This window comes from Pleurodeles waltl, chromosome 4_1 (assembly GCF_031143425.1).
Source record: "Pleurodeles waltl isolate 20211129_DDA chromosome 4_1, aPleWal1.hap1.20221129, whole genome shotgun sequence".
Taxonomy (NCBI): domain Eukaryota; kingdom Metazoa; phylum Chordata; class Amphibia; order Caudata; family Salamandridae; genus Pleurodeles; species Pleurodeles waltl.
In genome coordinates this window covers 425249375-425268169 of record NC_090442.1, presented here as the reverse complement: position 1 = coordinate 425268169, position 18795 = coordinate 425249375, and positions in this window count along the sequence as shown.

Here is an 18795-nt window from a genome sequence, read left to right as displayed (position 1 = left end):
TGATTGACTCGAACAATCTTTGACTGAACAAGAATGTAGTGAAAAAATGTTTTTGTTATAATTAAGCATAGTGCCTAGTAGCATATTTAATTTATAGTGGCAGAAAAAATAAACGGACAGATATGGAGGTTTGTCTCATCCAGGTTGTCAGTGATCAAGCTTAGTGTGTGCAATAGTAAAAGGCCTTTTATCACATATATTTAGACCGTGATGCTAGTGGTAATGATGAAACAAACTATTTTTGGCCTGATTTTACCTCAGCGTGGATTTTGAGTTAAGCACTTACTGCTTACTTTCGCTTTTGTTTTGTGAGTTGTTTTATCCCTTTCTATCACCTGGTGGTGAAATGGAGCACGCCAATGGTAATTGCTCTGTATAGTTTTAGCACTTAATTTAGCGCTCATTGTTAAATAAGAACTTTCTTGCTAATTGCGCACTTAACGTCCCTTCCCTTCATCACCATAGCAGATTTATGCGGGAAAAAATAATAAATAAAATGCCCCCTGCTTTATTGCCCTCATTTGAAGTTATATTTCTTACCCCTTAGTGTGCAGCCCTCGTTTTTGTCAGAAAGAGGAGGTCTCTTTCTCCAAAAATATTGTACTGTTCCAAATACTGGTAAAACTATTTTTACGGTCTGTCTGGCTTGACAATGCAGCTTTCAGCAGAGAATTATGTGAGAATCACCTAGAGAAGGACTTTGGCCCCATCCACATGTTGCGAGCCAGGAATATGTGTTTTGATTGGGCAGACGTTGTGTGATTCCACAAAAAAGTGCTTGCCTTCTGTTGCTCGAATGCAGATTTGCCTAAAAGAAATAAAAGATAAGAGGAGTTTGGCAAAATGGGAACAGTTGGTTTAATTAAATGCAGCGGCCAGCAGAGCGCAGTACAGAGTTGGGGTCTGATGACTGTCTCTCCAATTTACAGAGTTCTGAGCGAACCTTTATACAATTCTTGAAGGTTTATAAAACAATTCTATACATTCTTTGTGGAATAGAAACCGGGCCTAGTTGTGGAGTCATACATCTAACCATCTAATAAAGTGCTCAGACAGGTCTTAACCTTGGGTGGACAAAATGTGGGCCATTCGATAACATGTCCATATGTCCAGCAAGAGGAGTGCGTGTGGGCTGATTGAATGAGTATTCCTAACTTCATGTGGCATCTCATTTTTACAGTGTTTTGGGAACACATGCCCCTACAGCCAAATGTGTTTCATTGGGGGCCAATGTCCTACAACTATCGTGATTTGGCTGCCTATCTGAGGGATCGATCTGGGTTTGTCCTATTTGAGCATTTGTCTCTGGGCTACGTGACAACCCACCTGTGATCTGTCAATCAGTAGCTTCAGGGCTAGGTCGCAGAGCTTGCCTAACCTCGTATTTTTGACTTGGGGTTGGTGGGGAGGTCATGTTCGGTGAATTCGACAACAATGATGAGAGTTCGTTGTTATGCTGGCACATATTGTGGCGTACACTGAAACAGTTTTTAGGCATATTAACACTTCCATGCAGCTGTGACCTTTTTTATATTTTTATCCAGCTGCCTGAGCTTGAACTTTATCAGGCACACACATGACATTGCAAGAAGATAAAAGTGTCTCAGACAACCAGATCATTTATTGTGTTTGTGTCAAGGGCTGGTCTTCAGAATGACTCTCAGATTAGCTTCTTAGTCCGGAGATGTGGCCATTTATCTTCAGAGGCAGTACCAGACACCAAAGTGGGAACAAGTCTTCAAGCAATGGTCCAGAAAATAACACCGCAAGAAAGGAAAAAACTGGAGAGCAGAAAAAATCTTCAAGCTAAACACACAGAACTGTAGAATAACTGAAATACTAGAATGGGAGGGAATCCACTGAGTCCAGTGAGCAGACAAGAGCACAAAACAAATGTAACACAACTAGATTTCACAATGGAGTTTCTTTATTTAGTGAACAACAAGATATGATCTCATAGGAAAATATTTGACCATCTTGGATTAGGAAGAAAATATAGCAACTTGTGTAACAAACAAATAATAATTGAAAACATATCCCTATGTTAATAAAATATGCCCTCAAAAATTGTGCGGTTTGTCCTTCCTTTAAAAACAATAAGGTTCCCCGATATGCGTATACCAGTAGCCAGTATGTGGAACCCTAATGCTCCAAGATAGGGCCCGCAGAGGATGCCAACATGAGGAAGAAGAGCCCAAGCAGAAACTAGTGCTGCCACTGTTTGAACCATGGCAGCAAGAAGTGGTGATACCACTGCAGAAAGACCAGCAATTGCAGGAGGCAAGGACACCACCACAGCAGTGCCCATGACAGCAGAATTGTGAAGCGTCACGATGGAGCTGTGCAGTGGCAAACAATAAGGAAAATTCCTTACAGTTTGTCATTCTCTGCACTGCAGTCCCAGCACTCCCCTTCTATTACAAACTTTAGACTTCAGAGAATAGATTTGTGTTTGAGAGCTGCATGCAATACCTAGGTCTACACTGATCTACATAGATATTTAGCAGTGCAACTGCTTTTTGAATTTATGTGATCAACAAAATCGAACCTTCACAGTGCCTCTGAGAGAGAGGCATCATGTCCATTCACATGTTGGTTCTCCTGAGTACAGGAGTTGGTTGGGTCGAATTTGTGCGCTTTCACTAAATAGACTACCTGTGCTGCACTTTTTGGCTTGTAATAAAGCTCATACTTGATATGGGACCAAGTTGGTTTTGGTGGCAAGCCAATGATAATAGCTTTATCTGTTTAAGTCATTTAAGTATCAATTTGTATTACACTAAATAAAAGCCTACCAATAGGTATTTTGTTACATGGAATCTCACAGATTACAATAGTAGGCAAGGACTAAGGACAGCAAAAGACCTACCACCCCGACTTGTTCGTTTATAGGGAGGTGGGGTAGACAAAAGCAGATTCCCAGAACAAAGAGTACGCCTGGGAGGCAAAAAAATAGCCAACACCCTAAGATAGGAAAGACCACTGCCATATAGAGCCCTGTGCATAAAACACACTTTTGTAATGAATACTCTTCTCTATTGACAGCCAGTGGAAGGAACATAGATGGATAGCAACTGAAGAGTGCTTAGGTAGTGACAAAGCAGACACTCTGCTATATTTTGTATGATCATTTTTCAGAGCACTTAGATAGAGCAAATTTCCATCATCTAGCCTATAAATAATCATAGCTTGAACAATGAATCTCTGTGCCAAGAGAGGAAGAAGCCAGAGACTTTTCTTGAGACATTTGAGCATTAAAAAGCAACAGGTCGCAACCTTCGAGATTTAAAAATCTAAAGAAAGCTTGGCATCAAACCATACACCCAAGTTCTTAACAAGCTTAATTGGAGTGGGCAATCACCCAAGATCATTAGGCTACCATTGAGGGCTCCAGAGCTGAGTCGGTTGCCGACCACAAGCACCTCTGTTGTATTGCCATTCACTTTAAGGAGGTTTAGTCTCATCCATCCCGCCACTTTAGTGAAACAGAGGAGAAAGATGGATGCACCTTTCCCGTCCTCCACACTAAGTGAGACAATGATCTGGGTATCATTGTGTTGGAAAGTGGATTATTGGTAAGGGCAGGTGAGTACCCACACTTAGCAATAGGCCACTAACCTCCACTAAGGTCCAGTTAGGTCTCAATAAATTAAACCTAGCTCAACCCTTGGTAGCTTGGCAAAGAGCGACAAGGCTTAATGTAGGAGACTAGTGTGTAAAGCGTTTAAAATCACAAAACAGTAAATAAGTAAAACACAAAACACAATAAAAATCCAACACCACTTTATAAAAATAGATGGTATGTGTATCATTAAAATGACACCAAAACTAATAGAATTGGATAAGGGGAACCAGAGAAATACATTTTTAAAGAATTTGTGTTTTTCAGCACCTAGAAATAAAAAGCGTTAATCTGGTCATGTGGTCTCACCTCGACCTGGGCAAAGTCAAAGTTTAAGGCCGACCACGATGGATCTCGTCTACAGCAAATGGGAGGCATTGGTCAAAAGTTTACCTTCGGACTTAGGGGCATGTTTATGCTTGTTTTGTGCCGAAATTGCGTCTTTTTTTTTTAACGCAAATTCAGTGCAAAATTAACTCCATATTTATACTTTGGCGTTAGACCTGTCTAGCGCCAAAAATATGGCGTTAAAGTCATTTTTTTGATGTGGAAACCTACCTTGCGTCAATGAGATGTAAGGTAGCCATTCCCGTGCAAAAAATGAATCTATGGCCTTAGCGCCATATTTATCCCACCGTGCTAAAATTATGCACGGGGGGAGGAGGGTGTTAGAAATGGGGTCTTTGGTTGACAGTCAGGTTACCCCCTGTTCAAGCAAGGACCCTCACTCTAGTCAGGGTAAAAGAGAATCACCCTCAGCTAACCCCTGCTTACCCCCTTGGTAGCTTGGCAGAGCAGTAGGCTTAACTTCAGAGCGCTAGGTGTAAAGTATTTGTACCAACACACACAGTAACTTCATGAAAACACTACAAAATGACACAACACCGGTTTAGAAAAATAGGAAATATTTATCTAAACAAAACAATACCAAAACGACAAACATCCGACATACACAAGTCAAGTTATGAATTTTTAAAGATTAAACTCAAAAATAGCGCTTAGAAACAAAAATGCTTCGATGAGATGTTAACACGGCGTTGTGACGGAGTCGTTCCCAACAAGCCGACACCATCGGCGCCGGACACGGAGTCGTGTAGATCCCAAAGTACAGTACCTTTGGTGAAGAGTGAAAACAAGCCGATGCGCGAAGTCTGGAATCGCGGCGTCTGTGCGAAACGTTGAATCCGTGCACTTCGAGCGGCGTCGGTCACGACGTGGTGCAGCGACTTCCACGGAGCCGCGGACTTCAGCGGGGCTGCAGCGGCGTCGGGCCTGCGAAGAGCGTCGCGTTCCAGCGAAGGTCACGGCGTCAGGTGCAGGCGCCGTTACCGGATTCAGCAGCGGCGGCGGTACGGAGTCGTCCGAAGTCGATTTCCTTGGATTTCCACCAGCTTTCCTTTCAAGGGCCCAGGGACTGAATAGGGCACCACTTGTCAGAGCAGGAGTCTCTCCAGAGACCCCAGGTGCTGGCAGAGAGGAGTCTTTGCTGTCCCTGAGACTTCAAACAACAGGTGGCAAGCTCTAACTCAAGCCCTTGGAGATTTCTTCACAAGATGGAAGGCACACAAAGTCCAGTCTTTGCCCTCTTACTCTGGCAGAAGCAGCACTGCAGGAAAGCTCCACAAAGCACAGTCACAGGCAGGGCAGCACTTCTTCCTCAGCTATCAGCTCTTCTCCAGGCAGAGGTTCCTCTTAGTTCCAGAAGTGTTTCTAAAGTCTGTAGATTTGGGTGCCCTTCTTATACCCATTTTAGTCTTTGAAGTCACCTTTCTTCAATGGTGACTCACACCTACTTGTGAAATCCTGCCTTGCCCAGGCAAGGCCTCAGACACACAGCAGGGGGTTGGAGCCGGCATTGTCAGAGGCAGGCACAGTCCTTTCAGATGAGAGTGACCACTCCACCCCTCCCTCCTAGCAGAGATGGCTAATCAGGAAATGCAGGTTACACCCCAGCCCCCTTTGTGTCAATGTCTAGTGCGAGGTGAAAAACAACCCAACTGTCAAACTGACCCAGACAGGGAATCCACAAACAAGGCAGAGTCACAGAATGGTTTAAGCAAGAAAATGCTCACTTTCTAAAAGTGGCATTTTCAAACGCACAATCTTAAAATCAACTTTACTAAAAGATGTATTTTTAAATTGTGAGTTCAGGGACCCCAAACTCCACATGTCCATCTACTCTCTAGGGGAATCTACACTTTAATCATATTTAAAGGTAGCCCCCATATTATCCTATGAGAGAGACAGGCCTTGCAACAGTGAAAAACAACATTCGCAGTATTTCACTGTCAGGACATATAAACCACATTACTATATGTCCTTCCTTATCCATACACTGCACCCTGCCCTTGGGGCTACCTAGGGCCTACCTTAGGGGTGCCTTACATGTAAGAAAAGGGAAGGTTTAGGCCTGGCAAGTGGGTACACTTGCCAAGTCGAATTTACAGTGTAAAAATACACTTACAGACACTGCAGTGGCAGGTCTGAGACATGATTACTGAGTTACTTGTGTGGGTGGCACAACCAGTGCTGCAGGCCCACTAGTAACATTTGATTTACAGGCCCTGGCACCTCTAGTGCACTTTACTAGGGACTTAACAGTAAAACAAATATGCCAATCATGGAGAACCAATTACGTACACATTTTAAACAGGAGCACTTGCACTTTAGCACTGGTTAGCAGTGGTAAAGTGCCCAGAGTAACAAAAACAGTAAAATCAGAGTCCAGCACACATCAACAACCTGGGGAACAGAGGCAAAAAGTTAAGGGAGACCACGCCAAGGATGAAAAGTCTAACACGTGTCCCCCCAGCTAAAAGTGGGGAGCAACTACCCAAAATCATGGGAGTTCTCATCACTAAGGCGGAAGAACCTGGACAGACCATCAGCATTGGCGTGCTCTGTACCAGGACGATGTTCCACCGTAAAGTCCATCCCCTGTAGGGAAATGGACCACCTCAACAGTTTTGGATTCTCACCCCTCATCTGCATTAACCATCTGAGGGGCCTGTGGTCGGTCTGAACTCGGAAGTGAGTCACAAACAAGTAGGGTCTTAGCTTCTTCAGTGCCAAGACCACAGCAAACGCTTCGCGTTCTATGGCACTCCACCTACGTTCCCTGGGTAGTAACCTCCTGCTAATGAAGGCTACGGGTTGATCTAGGCCCTCTTCATTAAGCTGTGAGAGTACTGCTCCAATACCATGCTCTGAGGCATCTGTTTGCACAACAAACTCCTTGGAGTAGTCAGGTGCCTGCAGCACAGGTGCTGTGCACATGGCAGGCTTCAGGGCATCAAAAGCGTTCTGGCAAACCTCTGTCCAGATCACTTTCTTGGGTTGCTTCTTAGAAGTCAACTCAGTTAAGGGGGTAACAATGGTACCATATCCCTTAACAAACCTCCGGTAATATCCTGTGAGACCTAAAAAGGCTCTCACTTCAGTCTGGGTCTTGGGACGCTCCCAAGCCAGAATCGTGTCAATCTTAGGCTGTAGGGGTGCCACCTGGCCACTCCCCACCTGGTGTCCTAAGTACACCACAGAACCCTGCCCTATTTGGTACTTGCTTGCCTTAATAGTGAGGCCTGCCTTCTGCAGGGCCTCTAACACTCTCCAGAGGTGTTGCAGGTGTTCCGCCCATGTGGAACTAAACACAGCAATGTCATCCAGGTAGGCGGCACTGAACTCATCCAGTCCTGCCAACACCTGGTTGACCAACCTCTGAAAGGTGGCAGGGGCGTTCTTCATCCCAAAGGGCATCACATTGAAGTGGAAGTGCCCATCTGGGGTAGAGAATGCTGACCTCTCCTTTGCCCCCTCAGTTAAGGCAATCTGCCAGTACCCAGATGTTAAATCAAACGTAATGAGGTACATGGCAGCTCCTAACCGATCAATGAGCTCATCAGCTCGGGGGATGGGGTGTGCGTCAGTCTTGCTGACCGCATTGAGACCCCGGTAGTCCACACAGAACCTAAGTTCTGGAGTGGCACCAGGAGCAGCAGCCTTTGAGACCAAGACCACTGGGCTGGCCCAAGGACTGCTGGAGTGCTCAATAACCCCTAGGGTTAACATTTTGGAGACTTCCTCCTTAATGCAAGCCCTGACCCTGTCAGTCACCCTGTAAACCTTATGGTTAACAGGTGTACTGTCCCCAGTGTCCACATCATGTGTGCACAGGTGTGTGACTCCTGGGATCAGGGAAAACAGTGAGGCGAACTGTCCCTGCACGTGGCGACAGTCCCTCTGCTGTTCCTCAGTCAGGGAGGGGGAGAGGATCACTCCCTCCACAGACCCATCTTTCTCTCCTGCAGACAGGAGGTCAGGAAGAGGCTCACTCTCTTCCTCCACCCCGTCATCTGTCGCTAGGAGCATGGATAGCTCAGTTCGCTCAAAGTGTGGTTTGAGGCGGTTGACATGTAGGACCCTCAAAGGGTTCCTGGGGGATTGCAAGTCTACCAGATAGGTGACCTCGCTCTTTCTTTCCACCACCTTAAAAGGCCAAGTCCACTTATCTTGGAGAGCCCTAGGCTCCACTGGTGCCATGACCCACACTTTTTGTCCAGGCTGAAACTCAACCAGAGTGGCATTCTGGTCGTACCACCGTTTCATATCCTCCTGGCTTGCTTCCAGGTTCTCCTGAGCGAGACTCCTGAAGCGGGCAGTCTGGTTTCTTAGTGCCAGCATGTAGCTAAATACATCCTGGGGTGGTTTACTAGGAGCTTTCTCCAAAGCCTCCTTCACCAGACTGAGTGGTCCCCTCACAGGGTGGCCATAGATGAGCTCAAAGGGGCGAAAGCCAAGTCCCTTTTGAGGCACCTCCCTGTAAGTGAACAGAAGGCATGGCAAGAGGACGTCCCACTTATGCCTCAAGGGCTCTGACAGGCCCTGAATCATGCCTTTCAAAGTGCGGTCGAATCTCTCAACCAGACCATTACTTTGGGGGTGGTAAGGGGTGGTGAACTTGTAGGTTACCCCACGCACCTTCCACAGAGACTTCATATAAGTGGATATGAAGTTTGTACCTCTATCAGATACCACCTCTTTGGGGAACCCCATGCGGGTAAAAACTCCCATCAAGGCACGTCCCACCACGGGGGCAGTGACCGTTCTTAGAGGAATGGCTTCTGGGTACCGTATGGCATGGTCCACCAGGACCAGGATGAACCTGTTGCCCATGGCTGTCTTGGGATTCAGAGGCCCCACAATGTCAATTCCTACCCTTTCAAAGGGAGTACTGACTACAGGTAAAGGTTGGAGGGGAGCTTTGCATTTCCCCCCACTCTTGCCACTTGCCTGACAAGTCTGACAAGACCTACAATAAGCAGCTGACTGCTTGTGCATCAAGGGCGAGTAAAAGTGGGAGACAAGCCTCTTATAGGTCTTGTCCTGCCCTAGGTGTCCTGCCAAAGGCACACCATGAGCCAAACCCAGTAGGAAGGCCCTGAAGCACTGGGGTACCACTAGCATACAAGCTGACCCAGGCTCAGGAACCTTAGGCTCACTATACTGGAGGCCATCCTCCCAATAAATCAGGTGAGTACCTGGAGCCTCGCCAGCCGCGTGGGCTGCAGCCTGCTACCGTAGCCCCTCAAGAGTAGGGCACTCCTTCTGCGCTGTGCAGAATGCTTCCCTGGTGGGTCCCCCTTCCTGCTGCCACTGCGACAGCTCAGGGACCTCCCCCAGTTCAGCGACCTGTTCCCCTGTAGGCTCCGGGGCATCACCCTCAGGGTCTGCCTCCTCCCGGACCGTGGGAACTTCTGGGGCCGGTTTCCCGCGCCCCCTGCCCTTCCTCTTCTTGGCGGTCCCCTGGGCCACTGTTTCAGGCTCCAGGGGCTCTTGACTACCTTGATTGGCTGCCATAGACCGGGTGGATACGCATACCCACCCAGGCAGACCCAACATCTCCAAGTGAGACCTGTGTTCCACCTCCTTCCAAGGGGAATCCTCCAGGTCGTTACCTAGCAAACAATCAACAGGCATGGTTGGACTCACAGCTACTTTCCAGGAACCTGAGACCCCCCCCCATTCAAAGGGAACCTGCGCCACTCTGCAGAGGCGCTCAGAGTTGTCTACCGCAACTACTTGGGGAAGTACCCGGGGATCAATCTGCTCCTCAGACACCAGGTGACTCCTCACGGTAGTCACACTGGCTCCTGTGTCTCTCAGAGCCTCCACCCTCTGTCCATTGATGGTCACCCATTGCCTGTATTTCTTAGTGTTATCAGGCACTAGGTTTCTCTGGACCATCTCACTGTCCCCTAGTGAGACAAGGGTAATTTCTGCTGGTTCCCACCCACCTGAAACCAACTCCTCCCCAAGCGCTACACTGGCCAAACCCTGGGACGGTGCACCAGTGGGTGCCGGTGTACTTTTGGGGCATTTGGGGTCCCCCCTCACATGACCCACCTGGTCACATGCATAGCACTTACGTGGGGGACCACCTGCCACTGGCTTCCCTTTGGACAACCATGGCTTCTTTTCACTGGGGGGTTGGGAATCCTTACCCTGGGAATCAGTTTGGGGCCCTTTAGAGAACTCCCCCTGTTTGCCCTTACCCCCCCTTTCTTCTGAGAGGGACCCTGCCCACCCTTGGCGTGGTCTCCCCCATACCTCTTTTGGACCCTGGTGCTCTCCCAGCGGTCCGCTTCCTGCGCAAGCTTCCTGGGGTCAGTCAGCTTGCTGTCAATGAGGTGCTGGCGCAGCTCTGGAAAACATAAACTGTACAAGTGCTCTCAAGCACTTAAATTGTAAAGCCCCTCATACGTGTTGACCTTACTGCCCTTCACCCAACCATCCAGTGGCCTGCAAAAAGAATCAACACATTCCAACCATGTTTGGGATTCCTTTCTCTTGTAGGATCTAAACTTCTCCTTGTACTGCTCAGGGGTGAGACCATACCTGGTGAGTAAGGCCTCCTTCATGACAGGGTAGGTGAGACTCTGAGCATCCCCTAAGGCCGTCAGTGTGTCCCTCCACTCTGCCTCAAAATGCTTCCACATGGTCGCCCCCCAATGAGCTTCAGGGACCAGGTTCATGTGGAGAGCTGACTCATAACCCTTGAACCACAAGTAGATATCATCCTCCCTCTTATAATCCCTCACAAGGTCTTTTGGGATGTGTACCCTTCTCTCCGGCTGCACTGTAGGATTGCTGCCACCATCCCTACTGGACTGGCTCCTCTGATCTAACTCCTTTAAGTTAAGCTCATGAGCCAGCTGCATCTTCCTTTCCTCAAGGACTGCTCTTCTCTCATCTCTTTCTTTCTCCAGATTGAGCTTCTGCAGCTCCAATTGGTATGCCCTCTCTGCCTGTCTGTCCTGCAACTCCTCAGGTGTCAGACCCTTGGATGAGACACTGCTACCTGCCCTGGAGACCTTCTCCCTGGACATAACAGGCCCACCCACAATATCATTGTGTACTGAACACTCTTCCTCATCCTCCTCATCTCCCTCATCCTCTGTGTGCCCTTCAGTGCTTTTGGCTGTCACCCAGGCCCTCAGCGCCTTTTGCAGCTCCTCCTTCCTGGATGAGCTCTCAATGGGACAGTCAAAACTTTTACAGAACTGCTTCAACTGAGCTTTGGTATAACTCTCCAATTTCTCAAGGTCAAAGTCAGCTCCAACTGATGCATCTCCAAGTAGAGACACGATGAAAGGTAAAAAGAGTGCAAAGTTCCAAATGTAGAAACAAGTTCCCAAATGAAGTTCAAAGTCAATCAAGGATCAGCGAAAAAAAACAAAGTGGACGTAGGGAAAAATCCACAAAAAGAGAAAAAGCAAAAATCTCAAGACAAGCAGTATGTGGTCACGTAGTGGTCTGAACTCAAACAGTAGTGTACACTTAATTACTGTATGTCAAGTACAAATACAAGTCCAAATCCCAACCGCTGATCACCAATGTTAGAAATGGGGTCTTTGGTTGACAGTCAGGTTACCCCCTGTTCAAGCAAGGACACTCACTCTAGTCAGGGTAAAAGAGAATCACCCTCAGCTAACCCCTGCTTACCCCCTTGGTAGCTTGGCAGAGCAGTAGGCTTAACTTCAGAGCTCTAGGTGTAAAGTATTTGTACCAACACACACAGTAACTTCATGAAAACACTACAAAATGACACAACACCGGTTTAGAAAAATAGGAAATATTTATCTAAACAAAACAAGACCAAAACGACAAACATCCGCCATACACAAGTCAAGTTATGAATTTTTAAAGATTAAACTAAAAAATAGCGCTTAGAAACAAAAATGCTTCGATGAGAGGTTAACACGGCGTCGTGACGGAGTCGTTCCCAACAAGCCGACACCAGCGGCGCCGGACACGGAGTCGTGTAGACCCCCAAGTACAGTACCTTTGGTGAAGAGTGAAAACAAGCCGATGTGCGAAGTCGGGAATCGTGGCATCTGTGCGAAACGTTGAATCCGTGACTTCGAGCAGCGTCGGTCACGACGTGGTGCGGCGACTTCCACGGAGCCGCGGACTTCAGCGGGGCTGCAGCGGCGTCGGGCCTGCGAAGAGCGTCGCGTTCCAGCAAAGGTCACGGCGTCAGGTGCAGGCGGCGTTACTGGATTCAGCAGCGGCGTCAGTCCGGAGTCGTCCGAAGTCGATTTCCTTGGATTTCCACCAGCTTTCCTTTCAAGGGCCCAGGGACTGGATAGGGCACCACTTGTCAGAGCAGGAGTCTCTCCACAGACCCCAGGTGCTGGCAGAGAGAAGTATTTGCTGTCCCTGAGACTTCAAACAACAGGAGGCAAGCTCTAACTCAAGCCCTTGGAGATTTCTTCACAAGATGGAAGGCACACAAAGTCCAGTCTTTGCCCTCTTACTCTGGCAGAAGCAGCACTGCAGGAAAGCTCCACAAAGCACAGTCACAGGCAGGGCAGCACTTCTTCCTCAGCTATCAGCTCTTCTCCAGGCAGAGGTTCCTCTTGGTTCCAGAAGTGTTTCTAAAGTCTGTAGATTTGGGTGCCCTTCTTATACCCATTTTAGTCTTTGAAGTCACCTTTCTTCAAACGGGACTCACACCTACTTGTGAAATCCTGCCTTGCCCAGGCAAGGCCTCAGACACACAGCAGGGGGTTGGAGCCGGCATTGTCAGAGGCAGGCACAGTGCTTTCAGATGAGAGTGACCACTCCACCCCTCCCTCCTAGCAGAGATGGCTAATCAGGAAATTCAGGTTACACCCCAGCCCCCATTGTGTCACTGTCTAGTGCGAGGTGAAAAACAACCCAACTGTCAAACTGACCCAGACAGGGAATCCACAAACAAGGCAGAGTCACAGAATGGTTTAAGCAAGAAAATGCTCACTTTCTAAAAGTGGCATTTTCAAACGCACAATCTTAAAATCAACTTTACTAAAAGATGTATTTTTAAATTGTGAGTTCAGGGACCCCAAACTCCACATGTCCATCTACTCTCTAGGGGAATCTACACTTTAATCATATTTAAAGGTAGCCCGCATATTATCCTATGATAGTGACAGGCCTTGTAACAGTGAAAAACGAAATTGGCAGTATTTCACTGTCAGGACATATAAACCACATTACTATATGTCCTTCCTTATCCATACACTGCACTCTGCCCTTGGGGCTACCTAGGGCCTACCTTAGGGGTGCCTTACATGTAAGAAAGGGGAAGGTTTAGGCCTGGCAAGTGGGTACACTTGCCAAGTCGAATTTACAGTGTAAAAATACACTTACAGACACTGCAGTGGCAGGTCTGAGACATGATTACTGGGTTACTTGTGTGGGTGGCACAACCAGTGCTGCAGGCCCACTAGTAACATTTGATTTACAGGCCCTGTGCACCTCTAGTGCACTTTACTAGGGACTTAACAGTAAAACAAATATGCCAATCATGGAGAACCAATTGCGTACACATTTTAAACAGGAGCACTTGCACTTTAGCACTGGTTAGCAGTGGTAAAGTGTCCAGAGTAACAAAAACAGTAAAATCAGAGTCCAGCACACATCAACAACCTGGGGAACAGAGGCAAAAGGTTAAGGGAGACCACACCAAGGATGAAAAGTCTAACAGAGGGGTTAAATAATGGTGCAAAGATTGCTTTGCACCACTATTTAACGCTTGGGTCAGGGCAGGCGTTAGGGGACCAGTGGGCCTATTTCCATGGTGGACCATCATGGAATAAGCCCACAGGTGTCCTCCCCAGGCCCTAGGGACACCCCTGCCCACAACAGATGGATAGCGGAGGATGGGGGACCCCATCCCAGGTAAGTATAGGTAAGTACAGGTAAGTATTTCTTTTAAGTGCCACGGCCCCCCTAAATGGCACTGAGTGCAATGGCCATGCCCAGGGGACCCTGGTCCCCTGTGCTGGCCATTGGGGTGGTGGGCATGACTCCTTTCTTTTCTAAGACAGGAGTCATATGGTATGGATGGTTTTGCATCAGAAAATGACACTAGGCTGGTTAGAGTCATTTTCTTTTTTACTCTAACCTGCCTAACATAATTTTTGGTGCAAAACCCCCTTCTCCCAAACCCCCACCCCCACCCGGCTAACGTAAAAAAAAATTACGCTAGCCTACCCTTTGCACCGGCTTGCACCATTCCATAAATATGGTACCTGGCTGGTGCTCAAGAATGGTGCAACCCGGTGCAAAATATGTTGATGCAAAACTGCGTTAGTGCAGTTTTGCAACAAAAAGTATAAATATGCCCCTTAGTAATTTTCTTGAAGATTTTCTTCAGCGGGATGAAGTCGCCAGTCCAATCTGACCTCCCTGGAGCCCCTCCTCGGACACGGGCGTAGGAGCCCTCAATGAAGATTTCTAAGTTTGGACTTAAACAATTTTTTGAGCTGAAGGTCTTCGACTGGGCTGAATCTTGATCCTACGTCCCTGGAGCCCTCTTCGGATACACTGGTTGGGAGGACCCGGTTAACTTTCTACATTTGGACTTGGTCACTTTTTCTGAGATTTTCTTCAGCAGGACGAAACTGCAAGTCAGACCGGGTCACAGCTGAGGCAAGCCGGCTATAGTTGCCGCAGCGGGTCGGTCCCTCTATGGAGCTTTTTCCAAAAAGGTCTCATGAACAAACTGTATAACCCCTCATAAGTATTTACTTTCTTACCATGTATCCAGCCCTCCAGTGCCTTAAGTGTGGTGTCTCTAAAAATCAAATCAAGACTGGGTATTTACCTTTTGGGTGTCTTCATACTAGGGTATGACTCTGCCTCCTCCCCACTTAAGGTCAGAAACCAATCCCTCCCAGAGTTGGGGACCAACTGCCATAGAAGTGAACCCCAGTATTGAGACTTAACTCTCCTCATCTGGAGGGACCTCTCAAAGGCCCCCGGCCATTTGTCTATATCATCCCCCTCTACATAAGCAGGAACCACCCCCTTGGGTAGTCTGGGACAACCCCCCCCACCCATGGACACCTCAACTTCTCTGTCGCTGCCACAATTTCTCTATTCAACCCTTGCCCACTTCTCCTTCTCTAGGGCCAACTTCTCTGCCTCCAAAGCTATGAGGGCTACCTGGGCCTCAGGTTCCCTTTCCCTGAGGCCATTCTGCTTCCTCTTGGTCTGAGGCCACAGACCCTTCCCTCCCACTAGCTCTGAATGGGGCCCTAGTTGCTGAGATTACAGTGAGGCAATCATCCTCTCCTCCTGGAGGTTGAAGAGGACATCTTCCTTCTCCCTTCCGACCTCCAAAGCTTTCTCTGTTTCCTTCTACGTTACCCAGGCTTCAAGGGACTTGACCATCACAGCCTTCATAAGGTTGTTTTTTTCTGCACAACACCCTAAGCTCAGCTGCAGTATGTGTGGATAGGCTAGTCAGATCAAGCTCCATGTTCTCCCTCAAATTCTGTGTTACTTAAAAAATGTTTGGCACCAATTGATCATAACAATTTAGAAAAATCAGAAATTAAATAATAAAAAATTAGTCCACATTTGAAAAATCAAAAATACTTTTGCTCTAGGTCAATTTAGAGGATTTGTAACTTATTTCACTTAAAACTGTAGAGTGATATTACACACAGGTACTGGATCCCACCAATGAGCACCAAAAATTTTGGAAAGTGGATTATTGGTAAGGGCAGGTAAGTACCTACACTTAGCAATAGGCCACTAACCTTCACTTAGGTCCAGTTAGGTCTCAATAAATTAAACCCAGCTCAACCCTTGGTAGCTTGGCAATGAGCAACAAGGCTTAACTTAGGAGACTAGTGTGTAAAGCATTTACAAATCAAAAAACAGGGCCTCGCAACAAAAAGCGCCAATCTGGTCATCTGGTCGCACCTCAATCGGGCCGAAGTCAAAGTTTAAGGCCAACAGCGATGGAGCCCTGCTCGGCTACACCAAGCTGGAGGCCTCGGTCAAAAGCGTACCTTCGGACTTGCTCGTTTTCTTGAGGATTTTCTTCAGTGGGTCAAAGTCTCCAGTCTGATCTGACGTCCTTGGAGCCCTTCTTCGGATGCACGTCGCAGGTGCCCTCAGCGTAGATTTCTACGTTAGGACTTAGACAATTTTTCGAGATGAAAATCCATTGACCGGGCTGGACCTGAATTTTGTTCTGACGTCCCTGGAGCTCTCTTCGGGTACACTGCTCGGGAGGTAAACTTTCTAAGTTTGGACTTAGTCGCTTTTTCTGGGATTTTCTTCAGCGGGACGAACCTGCCAAGCTGGGTCTCGGTTGAGGCAAGCTGGCTAGAGTTGCCGCGGCGGGTCGGTCCCTCTATGTAGCTTTTTCCAAAAAGTTCTCCAATATTCTCCAAACTTCTGGATCTTCTTTCAGAAGGTGTTTTAAGGTACTTTTGGAGTCCACAGCTCACCCCAAAGTCCCACAAGCTCTGAGTTGCTCCTTGAGGGGGTGGACAACAACTCCCACAATGCACCTGGCTCAAACTCTAAAACTACCACTAGGAAAACGAGTTGCAATAAAAAAAAATAACGAAACCATTTGGTTTCGTTATTTCAGAGCAGGCAGTGGTCCATTGGACCACTGCCTGCTCTGAAAAAACATTTTGGGCAACATTCACAAAGGGGAAGGGGTCCCATGGGACCCCTTCCCCTTTTGTGAATGGGTTACCACCAGTGTGACACTGGTGGTAACTGCAAATTGCTTTGCGACCGCGTTCGCGGTCCCAAAGCAATTTAGCATTGCGGTGCGAGTCGCAAATAGGAAGGGGACAACCCTTCCTATTTGCGAGTCGCATTCACATTTTGCGAGTCGGTACCAACTCGCAAAATGTGATTGAGCATCGCGATGCGCATTTTGCATGGCGCAAACTGCAATTTTAGCAGTTTGCACCATGCAAAATGCTACGTACATCTGTGTGAGAAACTGGGGCTGATTGCAGAGGCCCCCTAACTTTTTGCTCCCATTTTCCACTTTATGCTGGTGTTTTTCTGACTCTGATGGTGCCCTGGGTACTGCTAACCAGTCCCAGGGCCTGTGCTCTGTGTAAAAATGGATATGCAAATTAGGCTAATTATAATTGGCTAAGTTAACCTACCTATAAGTCCCTAGTATATGGTAGGGCATGTAGGTTTAGGGACCACAGCATAGGTGGTGCACACCTAGGTGCATTGCTGAGGTGCCCAGTGTCATTTTAAAAGCAAGCCTGCCTTGCTGGCTGCTTTTAAATTAAAGTTATATGCAAATTCGACTTTGGAATTAAAGGTACTTCCAAAGTCTTAAACTACCTTATTTTTACATATAAGTCACCCCTAAGGTGTGCCCTATGTGCCCCTAGGGCTGGGTGCCATGTAACTATAAGCAGGGACTTTATAAAAATAGATTTATAAGCCCTGGTGAGGTAAAAACAGCCAAATTCGTTTTTCCCTCATTGAAGTAAATGGCCTTCATAGGCTAGAATGGGCAGACTTTATTTTAAATTTTAAAGTCTCCTTAAATGTTACATACCAAGAATTTGGTATCAAATTGATTGTTATAATAAATCCCACAACTTCCAGTTGTTGGATTTAATATAACTAGTGCAGGTAAAAAGTTTAGACTTTACCTAAAAAGTTGCCAATTTCAGCTCTGCATTGTTTTTGCTGCTGTGCTCTGATTGGCCAGCCTGCAGCAGCTTCTGCCAGGCCACTTTAATGAGGTGTGAAGTGGCCTGGCTTCACACAAAGGAATGTGCTTGGGGGAGAGAATCTCCCCTCAGCAGATGGTGAGGCAGGAAGGGGGAGGGCTGCCAAACTGGTCTTCAAAGGCAGAGAAGGACATCTGGAGCACCCAGCAACACCCCCACATCCTGCAACCCCAGACAGCTAGGTGCCCCCTTGATTAGATTAGGAGAGGGCAGGAGAGGGGTGTGTTTATGATTTTTAGCCACACCAGTGGGTGGGCTCAGCCAGATCTCTCCTCCAAAAATCAGATTCATCCATTTTGGATTTTTAGAGACTGTTGCCTTCTGGGATGGATTTTTGCCACACTTCCCAGGAAGTGGTCATCACAGGGGGACGACCCTGTCCCTGATTGGAGAACCAGGGCCCCCCTGCTTTTCACCCAGGAGCAAGGATAAAACTGGCAGACCTGCACCCACGCCTCAGATCCCCACCAAATTTCAAGAAGAAAGAACTACAAGGAGAAGAAGGACTGCCCTGCTGGACCCCTGGCCTGCACCTGGACCCTGCACTCAGAAAGACTGCACCAGCTGCACACTTGGGCTTCACCACAAGAAGGACTTTGCCTGGCTTCCACTGGTTCAAGGAGGGACTCCCTGTTTGCTACAGGTGAAAAATTGCTAACCAGAGTCCCCTGCACCAACTCCTGAAAAAGTGACCAGCTGACCACTGTCCAGTGGCCAAAAAGGAGTTTGCGCCAGGTGCATTCTGGGAGTTGAAGTCCGCACTTCCCAAGGACCATCACAGAACTTCTGGACCCTTGGGGTGAGCTGTGGACCCCAAAAGAACCTTAAAAGAACATCTGGGTGAAGCCCCAGAAGTTTGGAAAAGATTGGAGAAATTTTGGAAAAAAGCTCCATAAAGTGACCGACCCGACGCGGAAATTCTAGCCGGCTTGCCTCAACCGCGACCCGGCCTGACTTCGTGGTTCGTCCCGGTAAAGAAAAACATCCGAAAAAAAGACTAAGTCCGAACGTAAAAAGTTGACCGGGACCTTCCAGCCATCGTATCCGAGAAGGGCTCCACGGACGTCGGATCAAGATCCAGGTTTACCCCGGTCGAAGGATTTTCATCTCGAA